Below are 22,619 nucleotides of genomic sequence, written 5' to 3' on the forward strand. Positions count from 1 at the left end.
AGTCATGATGAGAAAATATATGTGATGACCTTTGTTTCAGAAATACTGTTTTTTAATTCCAATTTTTGTTGAGTCTCCTTTACATAATAGGAGCTTCATAGATCACTATGTGAGATTTTTTCTATCTTTCCTCCCTATACTGACCTTAGGACTCGGCTTATATATTAGATTCATCTTCCCAGAGGATATATATATATGAACAAATATCACTTTATTCTAAATATATGTGTGGTAAGTGGGATGTATTGTACATAATGGAGGGGATAGTTTGGAGATATAAGTTGGACAGATATATTCATTAAATGGTGACACATATACATGTATATAAAAGAAGTTTTGTTGTATCTATATATATAATTGTCTAAGGGTTTTTCCGTCTGTCTGTCTGTCTGTCTGTCTGTCCTGGAAATCCCGCCTCGACCAATCAGCGACGGGCACAGTATCGACATAGAAACCCGCGTCTCTGGTCGAGGCCTGGCGGCCTCGACCAATCAATCAGCAACGGGCACAGCGACGATGATGTCATAAAGGACGTAGACATCCCACGTCTCTGATTCAGCGACAGGCACAGTATCGACGTAGATATCATAATGGTTGCCATGGCGACGATGTCATAAAGGTTGCCTCGACCAATCAGCGACGGGCACAGTCTGCCGCGAATTCTGGAATTCTACGCAGCATCAATAGTAAAAAGATCTAATGTTAAAAATAATAATAAAAAAAAAAAAAAACCTGCTATGCTCACCTTCCGTAATCCGATGATGCGCTCGCGGCTGCCGCCAGCTTCCGTTCCCAGAGATGCTTTGCGAAATTACCCAGAAGACTTAGCGGTCTCGCGAGACCGCTAAGTCATCTGGGTAATTTTGCAAAGCATCCTGGGAACGGAAGATGGCGACAGCCGCTCGCATAGGGACAGCTTCGCTGGATCCTGCCGGGTGAGTATATAACTATTTTTTATTTTAATAATTTTTTTTACACGGATATGTGTTATATACAGCATGGCTGCTATATACTACGTGGGCAGTGTTATATACCGCGTGGGCTGCGTTATATACTATGTGGCCAGTGTTATATACTATGTGGGCAGTGTTATATACCGCGTAGGCAGTGTTATATACCGCGTGGCTGCTATATACTACATGGCCAGTGTTAGATACTATTTGGGCTGTGTTATGTACTGCGTAGCCTGTGCTATATATTACGTGGCCACTGTTATATGCTGCATGGCCTGTGTTATATACTGCGTGGCTGCTATATACTGCGTGGGCTGTGTTATATACTATTTGGGCTGGGTTATATACTGCGTGACCTGTATTAACGCATCGGGTATTCTACAATATGTATGTGTGCATGTATATAGCAGCCACATAGTATATAGCCCTGGCCACGTAGTATTTGTTTGCTATATACTACATGGCTCCTATATACTACGTGGCCTGTGCTATATACTATGTGGCTGCTATATACATACATACATACATATTCTAGAATACCTGATGCGTTAGTATCGGGCCACCATCTAGTATATGTATAATAAAGGATCTATAGCTTAGTATCTAGTTATAGACTTATGAATATCATGGGGTATCCCTATCTGAGTCTGTGCTGTGAAGTCCGCTGGTGCTCTTATATGAGAAGCCTGCGCTTCATAGTAATTAACTGGTAGCAGTGCCGGGTACTTTGAGCATGCGCAATGTGTGAATAACAAATGCAGCAATAGTTTGGTGTGGCAGTGATTTCGCTGTGGGCTCGTGAGGGGGAGCTATAAGAGCGGGTATGACGCTTGCATTCCACAATATAGGAGCTGGGTGGCAGGAGCAGGTGCAATGGGTTGGCGTGAATCTTAGGTCAACGTAACCCGGAAGCGGAAGTTGGATGCGGGACATGTGATTGGAGGCAGTATCGCTGCGTTCCACCTGCTGACGATGGATTGGCTGCATTACGCTTGCGCTCCAATGGGAGCATGCGCCCTTGTGTCTCCGGGGTGGCTCTAATGTGACATCCGGCAGACTGTGATTGGTGGACTTCTTCTGATCGCAGCTATGGCGGTAGGTTTAAATAGAGGATATACCATCATTATGTAGCTATGACACCACATTGGGACACATGCTATCTATCTATCAAGCCTCCTGATGAGCCTAGTGATGAGAAGTACGTTGAGGCGTTAAAGATTTATTTGGCAGATGACAGGTGAAAAGAGATGAGTATTTACATTTATCTGAAATGCTCATGGAATTTATATACTTTTTGATTATTTATCTGAATGTTAGCTGTCCGGGAACCCTATCTTTTCTGTGACATTGTACCTTGTTTGGCTGGACTAGTCCATGCAGTTAAGGGGCGTATGAATTTGATCGCTCCTGTATCTATATCAGTATATTATTAAATGTGTTTTGGGGTGTCAAAGTTGAAGGGGTGTTAGATGGTTAAACCTTCTCAAAAGTAAACTTGGTGGTTGTACCAATAACTTATCAACACCAAGTGTTATATATACAAAAGGATTATTTGTGTATTGACTTTTTTACCATAGTGCCATCACGCTGCCTTGTGTGTTCTACATATTGTTTTTAATGTGTTAGGGCCTAGGGTTCCCTTAGCATAAGAAGCATCTATGGTTGTTGCTAGGGGTTTTTCTAGATTGTGGGTAGAGGGATTCCCTAGTGGCCTCAGGGGGCAATAGGGTGCCTAGGGATAGCCATCGTGGAGCAGGAGCGCCATTACGCTCCCCCTAGGGTGCCAACCTCCGCAGTCAGGTAGGGGTGAGTTCAGGTAACACACCAGGGACACCTAGTATACCCCAACTTTTAAAGAAGTTTTGTGTGAGCACGTGTTTTTCAGTTTGTATTGAGTCATTTGGTGGTGTGAACGAATCATGGGTACTTTTAATCAATAAAGAATTATTTAAATAGGGATTAGTATGATAATCATTTTGAGACCCTAATATTATATTTACTTCAAGTTTATTAATCATATACACTGCTCAAAAAAATAAAGGGAACACTTAAACAATAGAATATAACTCCAAGTAAATCCAAATTCTGTGAAATCAAACTGTCCACTTAGGAAGCAACACTGTTTGACAATCAATTTCACATGCTGTTGTGCAAATGGAATAGACAACAGATGGAAATTATTGGCAATTATCAAGACACACTCAATAAAGGAGTGGTTCTGCAGGTGAAGACCACAGACCACATCTCAGTATCAATGCTTTCTGGCTGATGTTTTGGTCACTTTTGAATCTTGGTTGTACTTTCACACTTGTGGTAGCACGAGATGGACTCTACAACCCACACAAGTGGCTCAGGTAGTGCAGCTCATCCAGGATGGCACATCAATGCGAGCTGTGGCAAAAAGGTTTGCTGTGTCTGTCAGTGTAGTGTCTGGAAGCTGGAGTCGCTACCAGGCCACTACACCAGGAGACGTGAAGGGGGCCTTAGGAGTGCAACAACCTAGCAGCAGGACCGCTACCTCAGCCTTTGTGCAATGAGGAACAGGAGGAGCACTGCCAGAGCCCTGCAAAATGACCTCCAGCAGGCCAAAAATGTGCATATGTCTGCACAAAGGGTTAGAAACTGACTCCATAAGGATGGTCTGAGTGCCTGACATTCACAGATGGGGGATGTGCTCACAGCCCAACACCATGCAGGATGCTTGGCATTTGCGACAGAACACCAGGATTGGCAAATTCGCCACTGGCACCCTGTGCTCTTCACAGATGAAAGCAGGTTCACACTGAGCACATGTGACAGACGTGACACAGTGGAGACGCCTGGGGAGTGATCTGCTGCCTGCAACATCTTTCACCATAACCGGTTTGGCAGTGGGTCAGTAATGGTGTGAGGTGGCATTTCTTTGGAGGGCCGCACAGCCCTCCATGTGATCGCCAGAGGTAGCCTGACTGCCATTAGGTACAGAGATGAGATCCTCAGACCACTTGAGAGACCATATCCTGGTGCGGTTGGCCCTGGGTTCCTCCTAATGCAGGACAATGCCAGACCTCATGTGGCTGGAGTGTGTCAGCAGTTCATGCAAGATGAAGGCATTGAAGCTATGGACTGGCACGCCTGAATCCGATTAAACACATCTGGGCCATCATGTCACATTGCACCACAGACTGTCCAGAAATTGGCGGATGCTTTAGTCCAGGTCTGGGAGGAGATCCCTCAGGAGACCATCTGCCGCCTCATCAGGAGCATGCCCAGGCATTGTAGGGAGGTCATACAGGCTCGTGGTGGCCAAACACACTACTGAGCATCATTTCCATGTCTTGAGGCATTTCCACTGAAGTTGGATCAGCCTGTAACTTCATTTTCCACTTTGATTTTGAGCATCAATCCAACTCCAGACCTCTGGGGGATATTAGTTGTGATTTACATTGATAATTTTTAGGTTTTATTGTTCTCAACACATTCCACTATGTAATGAATAAAGATTTACAACTGTAATATTTCATTCAGTGATATCTAGGATGTGGGATTTTAGTGTTCCCTTTATTCCAGCAGTGTATATGTGCATTTCAGTGGCAATTTTTAATTAGGGTAAAAATATAGCTGTAATTTAATATGTCCTTTCCGTTGTGCCCACCTGGAGTGAATTTGTTAAACATGGATGGATAGCTAACAAATTAGACGTGTATTCATTAGTTTCCTGTTTTGTACATACAGTAAAAGTCACCAGAGACACTTGTAACCCCCACCACTGAAGAAGCTGCACTTAGGAGTAGAGATGAGTCAACCTTTCAAGGTTCGGTTTGTTTCAGATCAGTGAACATCCCGACGTTCGCTGAACATGTTAAGCGAACCGTTCAACGAACATATCCCAGCCCCATTGAATTCAATTTGAGGCAAAACCAAAAACATAGACAACACCTTCATGGGTCCAAAAAGCTGTCAAAACAGCTCAAATTACGGGCAGACAGCAGGAAAAGTTGCATCAATTGGCTCATCAATTGCGCTGTAAATAAAAAATAATAAAACTTCCCCTGTATTTTTGATAACCAGCCTGGCAAAACTGACAACTGAGGGCTGCAACCCTCAGCTGTCAAAATTTGCAAGGCTAGTTTTAAGAATAAAGGGGTCCCACACATTGTTTGGATTATTTAAATAAACAATTAAAATAACAGTTTGGGTCCCCTCCACTTTTGACAACCAGTTAAGCTACAGCTGAAGGCTGGGGGCTGGTATTCTCAGACTGGTAAGGGGCCGTGGATATTTTCCCTCACCAGCCTAAAAATAGCAGCCCGTAGCTGCCCAGAAACAGAGTATGTTCACACTTGCCCTCTGGCAGTGATAAGTGGGGTTCATATTTGTGGGGTTGATGTCACCTTTGTATTGTCCGGTGACATCAAGCTCATGCCTCTCCATTACTAATCCTATAGTTATATTGTAAATAAACACACACAGAATAAAGTCCTTTAATTGAAAGAATGACACAATCTTCTTTAATGAATCTAAATTAAACCATACTCACTTCATCGCCCAGTCCACAAAAGCCAATGTGTCCTGTAAAAGAAATAAAATAATAAACAACAATATTCCTTATCTGTCATTTGAGAAGATAATCAATTTTTCCCGTGACAGTTCTAGCATTGTTACATCTAGATGGCAGGCTGCATTGTTGCACCATGTGGCAATACAGCCTGCCATCCAGCAGAGACACTGAGTAGCGTGTGTCTCACGGTGGACTTCTATGACTTGACTGACATCACCATGAGCATGAGAAAGTGCTTGAGAGTGCATGAGAAAGTGCTCACGCTCGCAATGCTGTCAGAAAGGTACTGGCAGTTCACAGCCAATTAACTCAGTTCAAATCACTGATGACAGTGTGAGCACCATGGAAAAAGTAATTGCCTCAGAAGTCGTATAATTAGTAAATTGAGTCCACTTTGTGTATTTCATTCTCAGTATAGCTACAGCTATTCAGAAAAGGCCTCAGAGGTTTAAGAATTAAAGATAAAACAGCACAGTGAAAATGAAGGAACACTTAAGACAGATCAGGGATAAAGAATTGGATGAGACTAAAGCAGGTTTAGGTTATGAAAAAAAAAACCAAGGCTCTGAAAAGCTCATAGAGCATTGTTCAATCCATTATCCAAAAATGGAAGGGGTGTGACACAACTGCAAACCTACCAAGACATGACCTTCCACTTAAACATCCAAAACAACTCGGCACTCAATCATGAAGAGAAGAAAATTTACCTAATTCATTTTACATCCAGGCATAGAACCAATTTTTGTTGAACGTTTTCGGTCCAAGATGGACCTTCCTCAGAACAGTTCAATGTTATCTAATTCAAACGGGTTTTACAAAGACAAAGAATATATATGTAAATAAAAAATGGAAAAACCGAAACATCAAAAAATAAAAATTAGAAACAAAAAATTTGAATCTTAATGCCTGTCTAATATCACGTAATAGCAAATAAACAGGTCATTCAATAAATGTCGTTGCTAGAGGTTATACAGTACATAGCCGTTGCAGCATAAGGCGTCACCAAGTAACAGGAAATATTCACATGGGTATCATCAAGGACACTGGGTCCATGAGAAGAAATAATGGAGGGATACCAGGAAAAGGGGCATATTGAAGAGGATATATAGACTCCTCGGTGAAAAAAGTGCAATTTTCATGTGAGCGGACGGATCTCTTTCATGTAGCCTGGAGTCAATTAGTGCAAGGTGTGATGTGCTTAAGGGAATAAACATAATAACGGTGTTTAAAATGTGCCATATTACATCTCTATGGAAACAAGACAAGACCAAGATATACGAGAGACAATGTTGTGATGGACAGAGGATAATGGAATAAGCAGCTTTTAACATTTGTGTCTAGGCTAATATGATATTATTCCACAGATTATGTGTGCAAGAGAAGTGAGATGGATAACCTAAAATAGCAATTCACCTGGAATATAGCAAATAACATGTATGGTCAGAAGGGAATTCCCCTTGTGGTTTACAATCGTTCCCCATGCCGTGTGCTGCAATAAATAAAATAAATCCTTAGAGAAGTGGTTAAGGAGTCACCACTCTCTGGTTGTATATCCCCTTACCAGTAAAATGACCCGGGGCTGGTGGCGTGCTATGCCGCTTGTAGATCCGGTGGTCAGCACTCTATTGGGAGATAATGTATAGATGCATAAATAAATGGATGGCCTGCACAGTGGATAGGGTGATAGCGGACACTGGGCGCCTTCTTACTGCTGTGGAATTCCAGCGCTGGCTGTTATGAAAACTGATATGAAGGCAATTCAGTACCACAATGGACATAGCGATCAGAACACATACAGTGATCTGACAAATACCCAAAATAATAGAACGAGCTCTGAGACGTGGGAACTCTGCAGACCGCAAACCCTAATCCTATCAAACCACACTAAAGGTAGCCGTGGAGCGCTCCTGACCAGAACCTAGGCACCTCGTCACAGCCTGAGAAACTAGCTAGGCCTAAAGATAGAAAAATAAGCCTACCTTGCCTCAGAGAAATTCCCCAAAGGAAAAGGCAGCCCCCCACATATAATGACTGTGAGTAAGATGAAAACACAAACATAGAGATGAAACAGGTTTAGCAAAGAGAGGCCCGACTAGCTGAATAGAACGAGGATAGGGAAGATAACTTTGCGGTCAGCACAAAAACCTATAAATAACCACGCAGAGGGGACAAAAAGACCCTCCGCACCGACTAACGGTACGGAGGTGGTCCCTCTGCGTCTCAGAGCTTCCAGCAGGCAAGAAAAACCAATAAAGCAAGCTGGACAGAAATATAGCAACAAAAAAAACATAAGAAACACTTAGCTATGAAGAGCAGCAGGCCACAGGAATGATCCAGGGAAAAGCAAGTCCAACACTGGAACATTGACAGGAAGCATGGATCAAAGCATCAGGTGGAGTTAAGTAGAGAAGTAGCTAACGACCTCACCAGATCACCTGAGGGAGGAAACTCAGAAGCTGCAGTACCACTTTCCTCCACAAACGGAAGCTCCCAGAGAGAATCAGCCGAAGTACCACTTGTGACCACAGGAGTGAACTCTGCCACAGAATTCACAACAGTACCCCCCCTTGAGGAGGGGTCACCGAACCCTCACCAGAGCCCCCAGGCCGACCAGGATGAGCCACATGAAAGGCACGAACAAGATCGGGAGCATGGACATCAGAGGCAAAGACCCAGGAATTATCTTCCTGAGCATAACCCTTCCATTTAACCAGATACTGGAGTTTCCGTCTTGAAAGACGAGAATCCAAAATCTTCTCCACAATATACTCCAATTCCCCCTCCACCAAAACCGGGGCAGGAGGCTCAACAGATGGGACCATAGGTGCCACGTATCTCCGCAACAATGACCTATGGAATGCGTTATGTATGGAAAAAGAATCTGGAAGGGTCAGACGAAAAGACACAGGATTAAGAACCTCAAAAATCCTATACGGACCAATAAAACGAGGTTTAAACTTAGGAGAGGAAACCTTCATAGGAATATGACGAGAAGATAACCAAACCAGATCCCCAACACGAAGTCGGGGACCCGCACAGCGTCTGCGATTAGCAAAACGTTGAGCCCTCTCCTGGGACAAGGTCAAATTGTCCACCACATGAGTCCAAATCTGCTGCAACCTGTCCACCACAGCATCCACACCAGGACAGTCCGAAGACTCAACCTGTCCTGAAGAGAAACGAGGATGGAACCCAGAGTTGCAGAAAAATGGCGAAACCAAGGTAGCCGAGCTGGCCCGGTTATTAAGGGCGAACCGAGCCAAAGGCAAAAAGGACACCCAGTCATCCTGATCAGCAGAAACAAAACATCTCAGATATGTTTCCAAGGTCTGATTGGTTCGTTCGCTCTGGCCATTAGTCTGAGGATGGAAAGCCGAGGAAAAAGACAAATCAATGCCCATCCTACCACAAAAGGCTCGCCAAAACCTCGAAACAAACTGGGAACCTCTGTCAGAAACGATATTCTCTGGAATGCCATGTAAACGAACCACATGCTGGAAGAACAATGGCACTAAATCAGAGGAGGAAGGCAATTTAGACAAGGGTACCAGATGGACCATCTTAGAAAAGCGATCACAGACCACCCAAATGACTGACATCTTTTGAGAAACGGGAAGATCTGAAATAAAATCCATAGAGATATGTGTCCAAGGCCTCTTCGGGACCGGCAAGGGCAAAAGCAACCCACTGGCACGAGAAGAGCAGGGCTTAGCCCGAGCACAAATCCCACAGGACTGCACAAAAGTACGCACATCCCGCGACAGAGATGGCCACCAAAAGGATCTAGCCACTAACTCTCTGGTACCAAAGATTCCAGGATGACCAGCCAACACCGAACAATGAACCTCAGAGATAACCTTATTCGTCCACCTATCAGGGACAAACAGTCTCTCCGCTGGACAACGATCAGGTTTATTAGCCTGAAATTTTTGCAGCACTCGCCGCAAATCAGGGGAGATGCAGACACAATTACTCCTTCCTTGAGGATACCCGCCGGCTCAGACAAACCCGGAAAGTCGGGCACAAAACTCCTAGACAGAGCATCCGCCTTCACATTTTTAGAGCCCGGGAGGTACGAAATCACAAAGTCAAAGCGGGCAAAAAACAGCGACCAACGAGCCTGTCTAGGATTCAACCGCTTGGCAGACTCGAGATAAGTCAAGTTCTTATGATCAGTCAATACCACCACGCGATGCTTAGCTCCTTCAAGCCAATGACGCCACTCCTCGAATGCCCACTTCATGGCCAGCAACTCTCGGTTGCCCACATCATAATTTCGCTCAGCAGGCGAAAACTTCCTGGAAAAGAAAGCGCATGGTTTCATCACTGAGCAATCAGAACCTCTCTGCGACAAAACAGCCCCTGCTCCAATCTCAGAAGCATCAACCTCGACCTGGAACGGAAGAGAAACATCTGGTTGACACAACACAAGGGCAGAAGAAAAACGACGCTTCAACTCTTGAAAGGCTTCCACAGCAGCAGAAGACCAATTGACCACATCAGCACCCTTCTTGGTCAAATCGGTCAATGGTTTAGCAATACAAGAAAAATTGCAGATGAAGCGACGATAAAAATTAGCAAAGCCCAGGAACTTTTGCAGACTTTTCAGAGATGTCGGCTGAGTCCAATCATGGATGGCTTGGACCTTAACAGGATCCATCTCGATAGTAGAAGGGGAAAAGATGAACCCCAAAAATGAAACCTTCTGCACACCAAAGAGACATTTTGATCCCTTCACAAACAAAGAATTAGCACGCAGGACCTGAAAAACCGTTCTGACCTGCTTCACATGAGACTCCCAATCATCCGAGAAGATCAAAATGTCATCCAAGTACACAATCAGGAATTTATCCAGGTACTCTCGGAAGATGTCATGCATAAAGGACTGAAACACTGATGGAGCATTGGCAAGTCCGAACGGCATCACAAGATACTCAAAATGACCCTCGGGCGTATTAAATGCAGTTTTCCATTCATCGCCTTGCTTAATTCGCACCAGATTATACGCACCACGAATTTCTATCTTTGTGAACCAACTAGCCCCCTTAATCCGAGCAAACAGATCAGATAACAATGGCAAGGGGTACTGAAATTTAACCGTGATCTTCTTAAGAAGGCGGTAATCTATACAAGGTCTCAGCGAACCATCCTTCTTGGCTACAAAAAAGAACCCTGCTCCTAATGGCGACGATGACGGGCGAATATGCCCCTTCTCCAGGGATTCCTTCACATAACTGCGCATAGCGGTGTGCTCAGGTACGGATAAATTAAACAATCGACCTTTTGGGAATTTACTACCAGGAATCAAATTGATAGCACAATCACAATCCCTATGCGGAGGTAGGGTATCAGACTTGGGCTCATCAAATACATCCCGGTAATCAGACAAGAACTCTGGGACCTCAGAAGGGGTGGATGACGAAATTGACAGAAATGGAACATCACCATGTACCCCCTGACAACCCCAGCTGGACACCGACATGGATTTCCAATCCAATACTGGATTATGGGCTTGTAGCCATGGCAACCCCAACACAACCACATCATGCAGATTATGCAACACCAGAAAGCGAATAACCTCCTGATGTGCAGGAGCCATGCACATGGTCAGCTGGGTCCAGTATTGAGGCTTATTCTTGGCCAAAGGCGTAGCATCAATTCCTCTCAAAGGAATAGGACACTGCAAGGGCTCCAAGAAAAACCCACAACGCTTAGCATATTCCAAGTCCATCAAATTCAGGGCAGCTCCTGAATCCACAAATGCCATGACAGAATTCGATGACAAAGAGCAGATCAAGGTAACGGACAGAAGAAATTTTGACTGTACAGTACCAATGGTGGCAGACCTAGCGAAAAGCTTAGTGCGCTTAGGACAATCAGAGATAGCATGAGTGGAATCACCACAGTAGAAACACAGACCATTCAGACGTCTGTGCTCTTGCCGTTCAACTCTGGTCAAGGTCCTATCACATTGCATAGGCTCAGGTTTAAGCTCAGGTAATACCGCCAAATGGTGCTCAGATTTACGCTCACGCAAGCGTCGACCGATCTGAATGGCCAAAGACATAGACTCATTCAAACCAGCAGGCATAGGAAATCCCACCATAACATCCTTAAGGGCTTCAGAGAGACCCTTTCTGAATATAGCTGCCAGCGCAGATTCATTCCATTGAGTGAGCACTGACCATTTTCTAAATTTCTGACAATATACCTCTATCTCATCCTGAGCCTGACAAAGAGCCAGCAAATTCTTTTCTGCCTGATCCACTGAATTAGGCTCATCGTACAGCAACCCAAGCGCCAGGAAAAATGCATCAATATTACTCAATGCAGGATCTCCTGACGCAAGAGAAAATGCCCAGTCCTGAGGATCGCCGCGCAAAAAAGAAATGACGATCCTAACCTGTTGAACTGGGTCACCAGAAGAACGAGGTTTCAAAGCCAGAAATAGTTTACAATTATTTTTGAAACTCCGAAATTTAATTCTATCTCCAAAAAACAAATCTGGAATAGGAATTCTCGGCTCTAACATAGATTTCTGATCAATAGTGTCCTGAATCTTTTGTACTCTTGCCGAGAGCTGATCCACACATGAAGACAGACCTTTAATGTCCATTGCTACACCTGTGTCCTGAACCACCCAAATGTCTAGGGGAAAAAAAAGACAAAACACAGTGCAAAGAAAAAAAAATGGTCTCAGAACTTCTTTTTTCCCTCTATTGAGAATCATTTGCACTGTTGGCTTCCTGTACTGTTATGAAAACTGATATGAAGGCAATTCAGTACCACAATGGACATAGCGATCAGAACACATACAGTGATCTGACAAATACCCAAAATAATAGAACGAGCTCTGAGACGTGGGAACTCTGCAGACCGCAAACCCTAATCCTATCAAACCACACTAAAGGTAGCCGTGGAGCGCTCCTGACCAGAACCTAGGCACCTCGTCACAGCCTGAGAAACTAGCTAGGCCTAAAGATAGAAAAATAAGCCTACCTTGCCTCAGAGAAATTCCCCAAAGGAAAAGGCAGCCCCCCACATATAATGACTGTGAGTAAGATGAAAACACAAACATAGAGATGAAACAGGTTTAGCAAAGAGAGGCCCGACTAGCTGAATAGAACGAGGATAGGGAAGATAACTTTGCGGTCAGCACAAAAACCTATAAATAACCACGCAGAGGGGACAAAAAGACCCTCCGCACCGACTAACGGTACGGAGGTGGTCCCTCTGCGTCTCAGAGCTTCCAGCAGGCAAGAAAAACCAATAAAGCAAGCTGGACAGAAATATAGCAACAAAAAAAACATAAGAAACACTTAGCTATGAAGAGCAGCAGGCCACAGGAATGATCCAGGGAAAAGCAAGTCCAACACTGGAACATTGACAGGAAGCATGGATCAAAGCATCAGGTGGAGTTAAGTAGAGAAGTAGCTAACGACCTCACCAGATCACCTGAGGGAGGAAACTCAGAAGCTGCAGTACCACTTTCCTCCACAAACGGAAGCTCCCAGAGAGAATCAGCCGAAGTACCACTTGTGACCACAGGAGTGAACTCTGCTACAGAATTCACAACAGCTGGCGGCGTTCTATGTCGCCTGGGGAAGCGCGCTGTGTGCTGGGTTAGTACTTCCGGGTTTAAGTGCCCAGGAGTCAGTGCCATGTGATGCCGCGTGTCATAGCGGTCACGTGTATGGGGGAGTGTGTGCCGCAAGTCCAGTACCCTGAATGGCCATGGAAGGTCCTGGCAGTCTGTCCTTAATTATTATGTAGGGAATTGCTTACAGTGCAATAATATACAAAAAGGAGACAGAATTTTTCATCCTCACACTGGTAGGAGCATCCCCATAAAAGGTTATTTCACCTGTGAATCCACCTACGTAATCTACATGATAAAATGTCCCTGTGGTCTGGCCTACATAGGCGAGACAACTCAGGCGATATGTGATAGAATATCGCAGCACAAGTCAAATATACGTTGTAACAGGGATCATCTGCCTCTTTCACATCATTTTCGGACAATGGAACATAGTATTGCCCAACATAGGTTCCAAGTAGTGGAGCAAATTGAACAAAGTCGCAGGGAACAGAACAGGATGAAATTGCTGAAAAAACGTGAATCTTACTGGATATTCACCCTACAGACCTTGGAACCGAAGGGCTTTAACAGAGATTATGACATGTCCAGGTTTTTTGGAACATGCCAATGCATATACTGTATCCTGACAATGTCATTGATATGCTGAACATTGAATAAAATATCTGTATGATAATGAGCTGGAATTAATCTATGTTTCCCTTTTTTCCTTATAGAATCGTTAGTCGTCCTCTTCGTCTCATCTCTCACTGGGCACCCTATGTCTGTCTCCACGGTACAGTATATACAACACCTTGTAGCAATTCATAGTGCATTGTGTTCCTTGTTCCTCATATACCCCACAGCCGTCACCCCTAGGTTCACATCCACAAGCTTTAACTCACACAGCGGTTAGACACAACCAGGTTCTCTTTCCCCCATGCCCTGCCTTTATTTACATCACATGCAGGGACATACATCGCTGATGCAATAAGATATAATTTAATACATTTAGCCCGATATCTCCATTGTTCCCTACATAATAATTAAGGGCAGACTGTCAGGACCTTCCATGGCTGTTCAGGGTACTGGACTTGTGGCACACACTCCCCCATACATGTGACCGCTATGACGCGCGGCATCACGTGACACTGACTCCTGGGCGCTTAAACCCGGAAGTACTAACCCAGCACACAGCGCGCTTCCCCAGGCGACATAGAACGCCGCCAGCGCTGGAGTTCCACAGCAGTAAGAAGGCGCCCAGTGTCCGCTATCACCCTATCCACTGTGCAGGCCATCCATTTATTTATGCATCTATACATTATCTACCAATAGATTGCTGACCACCGGATCTACAAGCGGCATAGCACGCCACCAGCCCCGGGTCATTTTACTGGTAAGGGGATATACAACCAGAGAGTGGTGACTCCTTAACCACTTCTCTAAGGATTTATTTTATTTATTGCAGCACACGGCATGGGGAACGATTGTAAACCACAAGGGGAATTCCCTTCTGACCATACACGTTATTTGCTATATTCCAGGTGAAGTGCTATTTTAGGTTATCCATCTCACTTCTCTTGCACACATAATCTGTGGAATAATATCATATTAGCCTAGACACAAATGTTAAAAGCTGCTTATTCCATTATCCTCTGTCCATCACAACATTGTCTCTCGTATATCTTGGTCTTGTCTTGTTTCCATAGAGATGTAATATGGCACATTTTAAACACCGTTATTATGTTTATTCCCTTAGGCACATCACACCTTGCACTAATTGACTCCATGCAACATGAAAGAGATCCGTCCGCTCACATGAAAATTGCACTTTTTTCACTGATGAGTCTATATATTCTCTTCAATATGCCCCTTTTCTTGGTATCCCTCCGTTATTTCTTCTTATGGACCCAGTGTCCTTGATGATACCCATGTGACTATTACCTGTTACTTGGTGACGCCTTATGCTGCGACGGCTATGTACTGTATAACCTCTAGCAACGACATGTATTGAATGACCTGTTTATTTGCTATTACGTGATATTAGACAGGCATTAAGATTCTAATTTTTTGTTTATAATTTTTATTTTTTTTATGTTTCGTTTTTTCCATTTTTTTATTTACATATATATTCTTTGTCTTTGTAAAACCCGTTTGCATTAGATAACATTGAACTGTTCTGAGGAAGGTCCATCTTGGACCGAAAACGTTCAACAAAAATTGATTCTATGCCTGGACGTAACATGAATTAAATTTTCTTCTCTTCATGATTGAGTGCTGAGTTGTTTTGGATGTTTGCTATTAAAGGGAACCTGTCACCTGAATTTGGCAGGACCGGTTTTCAGTCATATGGGCGGAGTTTTCGGGTGTTTGATTCACCCTTTCCTTACCCGCTGGCTGCATGCTGGCCGCAATATTGGATTGAAGTTCATTCTCTGTCCTCCGTAGTACACGCCTGCGCAAGGCAAGGTCATTATCAAAGTGTTCCTCATCACTAGAAGAAATGGCACCACAGGTTGTGTAATCACTAGGCACAGCTTGTTTGCATGAAATGAAGCTAAACTCTACTAAGTATGAGGCCGGCGTCACACTAGCGAGTTTTACGGACGTATGAGCGCAGAAAATACGTCCATAAAATACGCATTGCAAACGGCCCAATGGTTCTCTAGGGGGCAGCTCCTAACTGCCGTATATTACGCATCCGTAATAGAAAAGCCGGTAATTCAGCGCGGAGTACAGTAAAATCACACTGAATAGAATAGAATAGGTTGAATAAATGTGTACACATAGTGTATATATATATATATATATATATATATATATATATATATATATGTCAGTGAGACACACATATATATATATACTGTATATATTTATATTTAACCCCTCTCTGACCTTAGACGTACTATCCCGTCGAGGTGACCTGGGCCTATCTGACCCTCGACGGGATAGTACATCATGTCCTTTAATGCGATACCGCGACTTAAGTCGCGGTGATCGCATTAAAATTCCAACGCCATCTTACCTGTTGGCATCCAGGGCATTGTCACCACCCACCTGGCCTCCCGATTGCTGTGATTGGCTGTTCAATTCTGAACAGCCAATCACAGCCATTCTCATTGTTTCAGCCAATCGGAGCGGCTGAAACAATGAGGTCACAGGCTAGGATCGCGTACTGATGTACTCGGCAAAAACACCCCGGATTGGCGCGAATGCCGATCGCATTGATCGCGCCAATCGCAGGGCACAGCGCAGTAATACCGCGCTGTGCCCTGCCGGAACCTGCGTGGATCGGTGCTCTAATAGCACCGATCCTATGCTAGAACCTAGCACAGGCCCAGTAGGGCCTGCAGGAGCTGATTGGCGCGTTCGATGTCATTGTTGATCGCGCCAATCACGGCACAGCGGCGGTCACGCTGTGACCGCTCTGTGCCCTGCAGGTGACCTGGCTGTGACCTGCATAGGATCGGAGCTAAAAGATCCGATCCTAGGCAGGTCACAGCCAGGTCATCAGCAGTTGCCAGGATGACCAGGAAAGCTCTGATTAGTGGGATCGATGTTATGTTCGATCCCACCAATGACAGGTCACAGCAGCAGTATGACCGCTCTGTGACCTGTCTGTCACCTGCCTGACCTGTGTATGACCGCCCTGCAGGGGTCCTCACTCTAGCTGAGGATTCCTACAGAGTGGTCATACTGCTGGATCTCCCTGCTGGATCTTGTGCCTGGATCTCCCTGCTGGATCTCCCTGCTGTGCTGTGTATGGTGGTGCCACAGCAGCCTGTAGCACCACAATCCCTGCTAAAGAAAGAAGACAACTAAATGTAAGTTTTATCCCTGATCCCTGCCCGATCCCCCTTCATCCACCCCAATCCCCACATCCACCCCAATCCCCACATCCACCCCAATCCCCACATCCACCCCAATCCCCCTTTCCCCCTCTTCTTACCCCCTCCACCCCGATTTGCGCCGCCTCTGTGCGCACATTTTGTAGCCACCGAGCGTTGATTGGTGACACAGTTCACCGATCAATGCTCGTGCTCGCTTTTTTTCCTCAGCCCCTTTGTGCCAATTCTGTACACACATCAAGCAGTCGCCAAACTTTGATAAGTGATGCAGTTCACTTATCAGAGTTTGTGCTTACCGTTTTCCTTTTTTTTTCACCCCCCTTTGCGCCACCTGACTACAACTGTACGTTTTGATCACTGATCCCTGCCCAATCCCCACATCCACCCCCATCCCCATTCCCCCTCTTTTTACCCCCCTTTGCACCTCCTTCCGTGTGCCCATTTAGCAGCCGCCGAGCGTTCATTGGTGAAGTAGTTCACCGATCAACTCTCGCGCTCGCTTTTTTTCCCTCAGCCCCTTTGCGCAACCTCCGTACACACATCCCGCAGCCGCCAAACTTTGATAAGTGACGCAGTTCACTTATCAGAGTTTGTGCTTGCCGTTTTCCTTTTTTTTCACCCCCCTATGCGCCACCTGACTACAACCGTACGTTTTGATCACTGATCCCAGCACTGATCCAATTCGGCAAAATTGGAGTGTAGATATTTTATATAACACTCCAGTGTTCCGAATGGTCATGGTTCGGAAGCGTTTTGAGGCCATCCATAAGTTCCTGCGCACGAGATGACCCCAACTTTGACCATCTGTACAAAGTTCGGCCGGTCATCGAACACTTCAGCAAAACGTTTTCTGAAGTGTACGTGCCCAAAAGGGACATCTGCGTGGATAAGTCCTTGGTCCATTTTAAGGGGCGGCTCGGATTCCGTCAATACCTGCCCAACAAGAGGGCCAGGTACGGAATCAAACTCTGCAAGCTGTGTGAGAGTACCTCAGGGTACATCCACAGGTTTAGAGTGTATGAAGGGAATGACAGCAGGATTGAACCACCTGAGTGTCCTCCTGTCCTGGGAGTGAGTGGGAAGATTATGTGGGATTTGGTCTTTTGGACTTTTATACCAGCATCCCACTCTACAAATCCCTCTCTGCACGAGGTACCGCAGCCTGCGGTACTGTCCGCAAAAATCAGAGAGGCCTCCCAAAGACCCTACTTGGGCAGATGCTCAGAAAAGGTGTGAGCAAAGCCCAAAGTGGCAACCACCTGCTGGTGGTCAAGGACAAGAGGGATGTCCTTCTCTTGACCACCATACACGGTGATGGCAGCGCCCTCAGCACTGTACGGGGTACCTCTACACAGGTCTACAAACCGGACTGTGTACTGGGGTACAACAAAAGCATGGGGGGCGTTGATCTCTCTGATCAACTCCTCCAACCGTACAGTGCTTTGAGAAAGGCCAAGGTGTGGTTCAAAAAGCTGGCTGTGCACATTGTACAAATGGCAATGCTCAACGCTTTCCTGCTGTCACGATGTGCACGCCACACCGATATGTCGTACCTTCAGTTCCAGGAGGTAGTGGTTAAGGCCCTGATATTTGGCACTCCGGAAGGAGAGGGCCCCAGTACTTCGGGAACTGAAGGTGCTCATATCGTACCAGGCAAGCATTTTCCGGGGGTGGTCCCGCCAACTGGAAGAAAAGGTAAGCCGCAAAAATGTGCCGAGTGTGTTACAAAAGGGGAATATGCAAGGACACCATTTATCAATGCGACGCCTGCCCCGAAAAACCTGGCCTGTGTATGAAGGATTGCTTCAAATTGTACCACACCTCCATGCACTACTAATTTACTTTACAGGAAACCGTACATTGGTTCAAAAAAGGGGGCAGATCTAGATAAGTTCCTTAGGTTCCAAAATGATGTCACTTGTGTTTTTTTTTTACTGTTTAGGCACATCAGGGGCTCTGCAAAAGGAACATGACAACCGCAGACCATTTAATCAAAGTCTGCATTCCAAAATGTCACTACTTCCCTTTCGAGCCCCAATGTGTGCCCAGACATTAGTTTTCTTCCACATGTGGGGTACCAGCATACTCAGGGCAAACTGGACAACAGCTTTTGGGGTCCAAAATTCTCACCACACACCTAGATAAGTTCCATAGGGGGTCTAGTTTCCAAAATGGGGTCACTTGTGGGGGGTTTCCACTGTTTAGGCACATCAAGGGCTCTGCAAACGCGACATGGTGTCTGATCTCAATCTTAGCAAAATTTAGCATGAAAAAGTCAAATGGCGCTCCTTTCCTTCTGAGCCCTGTCGTGTGCCCAAACAGTAGTTCCCCCCCAACATATGGGGTATCAGCATACTCAGGACAAATTGGACAACAACTTTTGGGGTCCAATTTCTCCTGTTACCCTTGGGAAAATTAAAAATTGGGGACTAAACCATCATGTTTGTGGAAAAAATAGGATTTATTATTTTCACGCCCGGGCGTTATAAACTTCTGTGAAGCACTTGGGGGTTCAAAGTGCTCCCCACACATCTAGATAAGTTCCTTAGGGGGTCTAGTTTCCAAAATGAGGTCACTTGTGGGGGGTCTCCACTGTTTAGGCACATCAGGGGCTCACCAATGGCGTCCGATCTCAATTCCAGCCAAATTTAGCTTGAAAAAGTCAAATGGCGTTGAAGCGTTCCAGAGTTATAACCTCATAAAGGGACAGTGGTCAGAAATGTAAAAATTGGCCCGGTCATTAACGTGCAAACCACCCTTGGGGGTAAAGGGGTTAATTCAGCGCTAGATGGCAGAAAAGCCGGTAATTCAATTGCCGGCTTTTCCTATCTCCTTCACAAACCCGACAGGATATACAGTAAACCGTATCATATCCCTTCTTTTATTACATATTCCTCTTTAGTATTGTAAGAAGTGTCTTTGTGTCAAATTCGTAAATCCATCTGAAGGGGTTAAATCGTTTTACACCCAGGAGCCTGCTAATGCAGCCACCCCTGCCTGTAAAATTTGGTGAATGAATGGAATGCAGCCTGAGAACTTTTCAGAATATTTTTCCACGCTCGAGTTCTTATGAGTTCATCCAGCAGAGGGTGCATCACCGCGACTCGAGGTAACTACAGTACATTCCCCTGCATTCCATTCATTCAACAAGTTTTACAGTCAAGAGCAGAGCTGCATTAGCAGAGCTCCTGGGTGTAAAATGATTTAATCCCTTCTGATCCTTTAGATGGATTTACAGCGTGGGACAAGACTGTAACGACGGAAGGTATGGAATATTGTTGTTTTTTTTTTTAACTTTGTTTCAGGTGACAAGGGTCTTCAGGTGGATTAAGAGTATAATAAAATATTAAAACACCCTGTGTCTTTATTTTATTAAAATACTTTTTACTAATGTGTGTGTTTTATTAACCATTTCGTACTATCGGATTAAAAATGGATAGGTGTCATAATTGACGCCTCTCCATTATTAACCTGGCTTAATGTCACCTTACAATAGCAAGATGACATTAACCCTTCATTACCCCATATCCCACTGCTACAGGGGAGTGGGAAGAGAGAGGCTAAGTGCCAGAATAGGCGCATCTTACAGATGTGACTTTTCTGTGGTGGCTTGGGGCAGATGTTTTTAGCCAGGGGGGGGGGGGGGGGTCCTATAACCATGGTCCCTCTCTAGGCTATTAATATCTGCACTCAGTCACTGGCTTTCCCACTCTGGTGGAGAAAATTGCGCGGGAGCCCACACCAATTTTTTCCGGGATTTAACCCTTTAATTTAATAGCTAGAGACCCCAAATTTGACACAAAGACACTTCTTACATTACTAAAGAGGAATATGTAATAAAAGAAGGGATATGAGATGGTTTACTGTATGTAAACCATGTCTCATATCCTGTCGGGTTTGTGAAGGAGATAGGAAAAGCCGGCAATTGAATTACCGGCTTTTCTGCTATCTAGTGCTGAATTAAATATAAATATAATGTCAGTGAGACACATATATACATATATATATATATATATATATATATATGTATATATGTGTCTCACTGATATATATATATATATATATATATATATATACACCGTATATATGTTTTTAAGAATATTTGAGCCGATGGATCCTTGATATGTCCATTTTGCAAGCCTGCGAGAAAAAATTGCCGTACGGAAGCCATACGGATGACACACGGATAAATTTGTGCGTAAAAATCGCATCCTCGCATTGAATACGAAATAGTGTTTTTGGACAATTGCTGTGTATTACGGCCGTAAAAGATGGACCGTATTTACTTACGCCTAGTGTGACGCCGGCCTAAGACACGGTGGTTGCAGAACAGATAAAGAGATTGAGTAAGAAAGCACATGGCAGTGGTGAGTGAAGTCTTACACATGCCGTGCCATTACGGCTTGATTTCTATTTAAGAGAAAGTATGAAAGATGAAAGGCAACCTCATTACAAAGGTACAATGCACCAAGGCCAGCATAATGACAATGAAGCTACAGGCAGGTTATTTAGTAACATTGGTAAGACAAAAAGTCTGCAATAAAACCATAGTAACTGCTCAGTAGCAGGATTAATGTATACAGTTCAAGATGAAAATGAAAAGTATACAGTTAAATAATTGAAATTATAGACTGATAACATCTTCAACCAATGTTAGTAAATAAAAGCATCAGGCTGGCTCATCTAATATTATGGGTGTCATTAATAGGCTGTAAGCCAGACACTGTGCATCACACGTACTGGGGTCTGCTGCATCTTGCTTGTGCATTTGTGATCTGACTTTCACAAAATGTTCCCGCATCGCCGTGTACTGCCGAACACTACCTTCTACCAGCCTGGATGGGAATTGCAGCTGACTCCCATTTGGTGCATTAAATTTTTGTTCCCCTGTTTTCCTTCTGAAAATTTGGGGTGAGCCTTTTGATCGGATGCATCTTATAGTCCTAAAAACACGGTAATATTATTTTAAATAAGTCTAAATTATTTAAAAGCACAAATGGGGTCTTATATTAGTATTTTTTTTATATTATAATGGTACCCTATATTTTAAAGATCCATACCCGATCTGCCACTTAGGCTAAATTAGCTAAATTAAATTATTACCATCATAGTTGTAATCAGGGTTACCGGTTAGGCTACTTTCACACTAGCGTCGTATGACGCACGTCGCAATGCGTCGTTTTGGAGAAAAAACGCATCCTGCAAAATTGCTTGCAGGATGCGTTTTTTCTCCATAGACTAACATTAGCGACGCATTGCGACACTTTGCCACACATCGCAACCGTCTTGCGATGGTTGCATCGTGTTGTGGTGGACCGTCGGCACCAAAAAAGTTGCATGTAACGTTTTTTGGTGCGTTGTGTCCGCCATTTCCGACCGCGCATGCGTGGCCGGAACTCCGCCCCCTCCTCCCCGCAGCTCAGAATGGGGCAGCGGATGCATTGGAAAAATGCATCCACTGCCCCTGTTGTGCGGCGCTTACATAGTATGCGTCGGTACATCATCCTGACGCACTGCGATGGGCCGAGTATGACGCTAGTGTGAAAGTAGCCTTAGGGACCCACTCATATGTTTCACCCTCCCCCTTGAGCTGAACCCCTAGCTACGCCCCAGTCCCTGTGGTTTCTATAAGGCCAGAGTCACACTTAGGCTAAGTGCACACGTTGCAGAATTCCCGCTGAAATTTCCGCGGCAATTGCGCA

The sequence above is a fragment of the Ranitomeya imitator genome, chromosome 8, assembly GCF_032444005.1.
Source record: "Ranitomeya imitator isolate aRanImi1 chromosome 8, aRanImi1.pri, whole genome shotgun sequence".
Taxonomy (NCBI): Eukaryota; Metazoa; Chordata; class Amphibia; order Anura; family Dendrobatidae; genus Ranitomeya; species Ranitomeya imitator.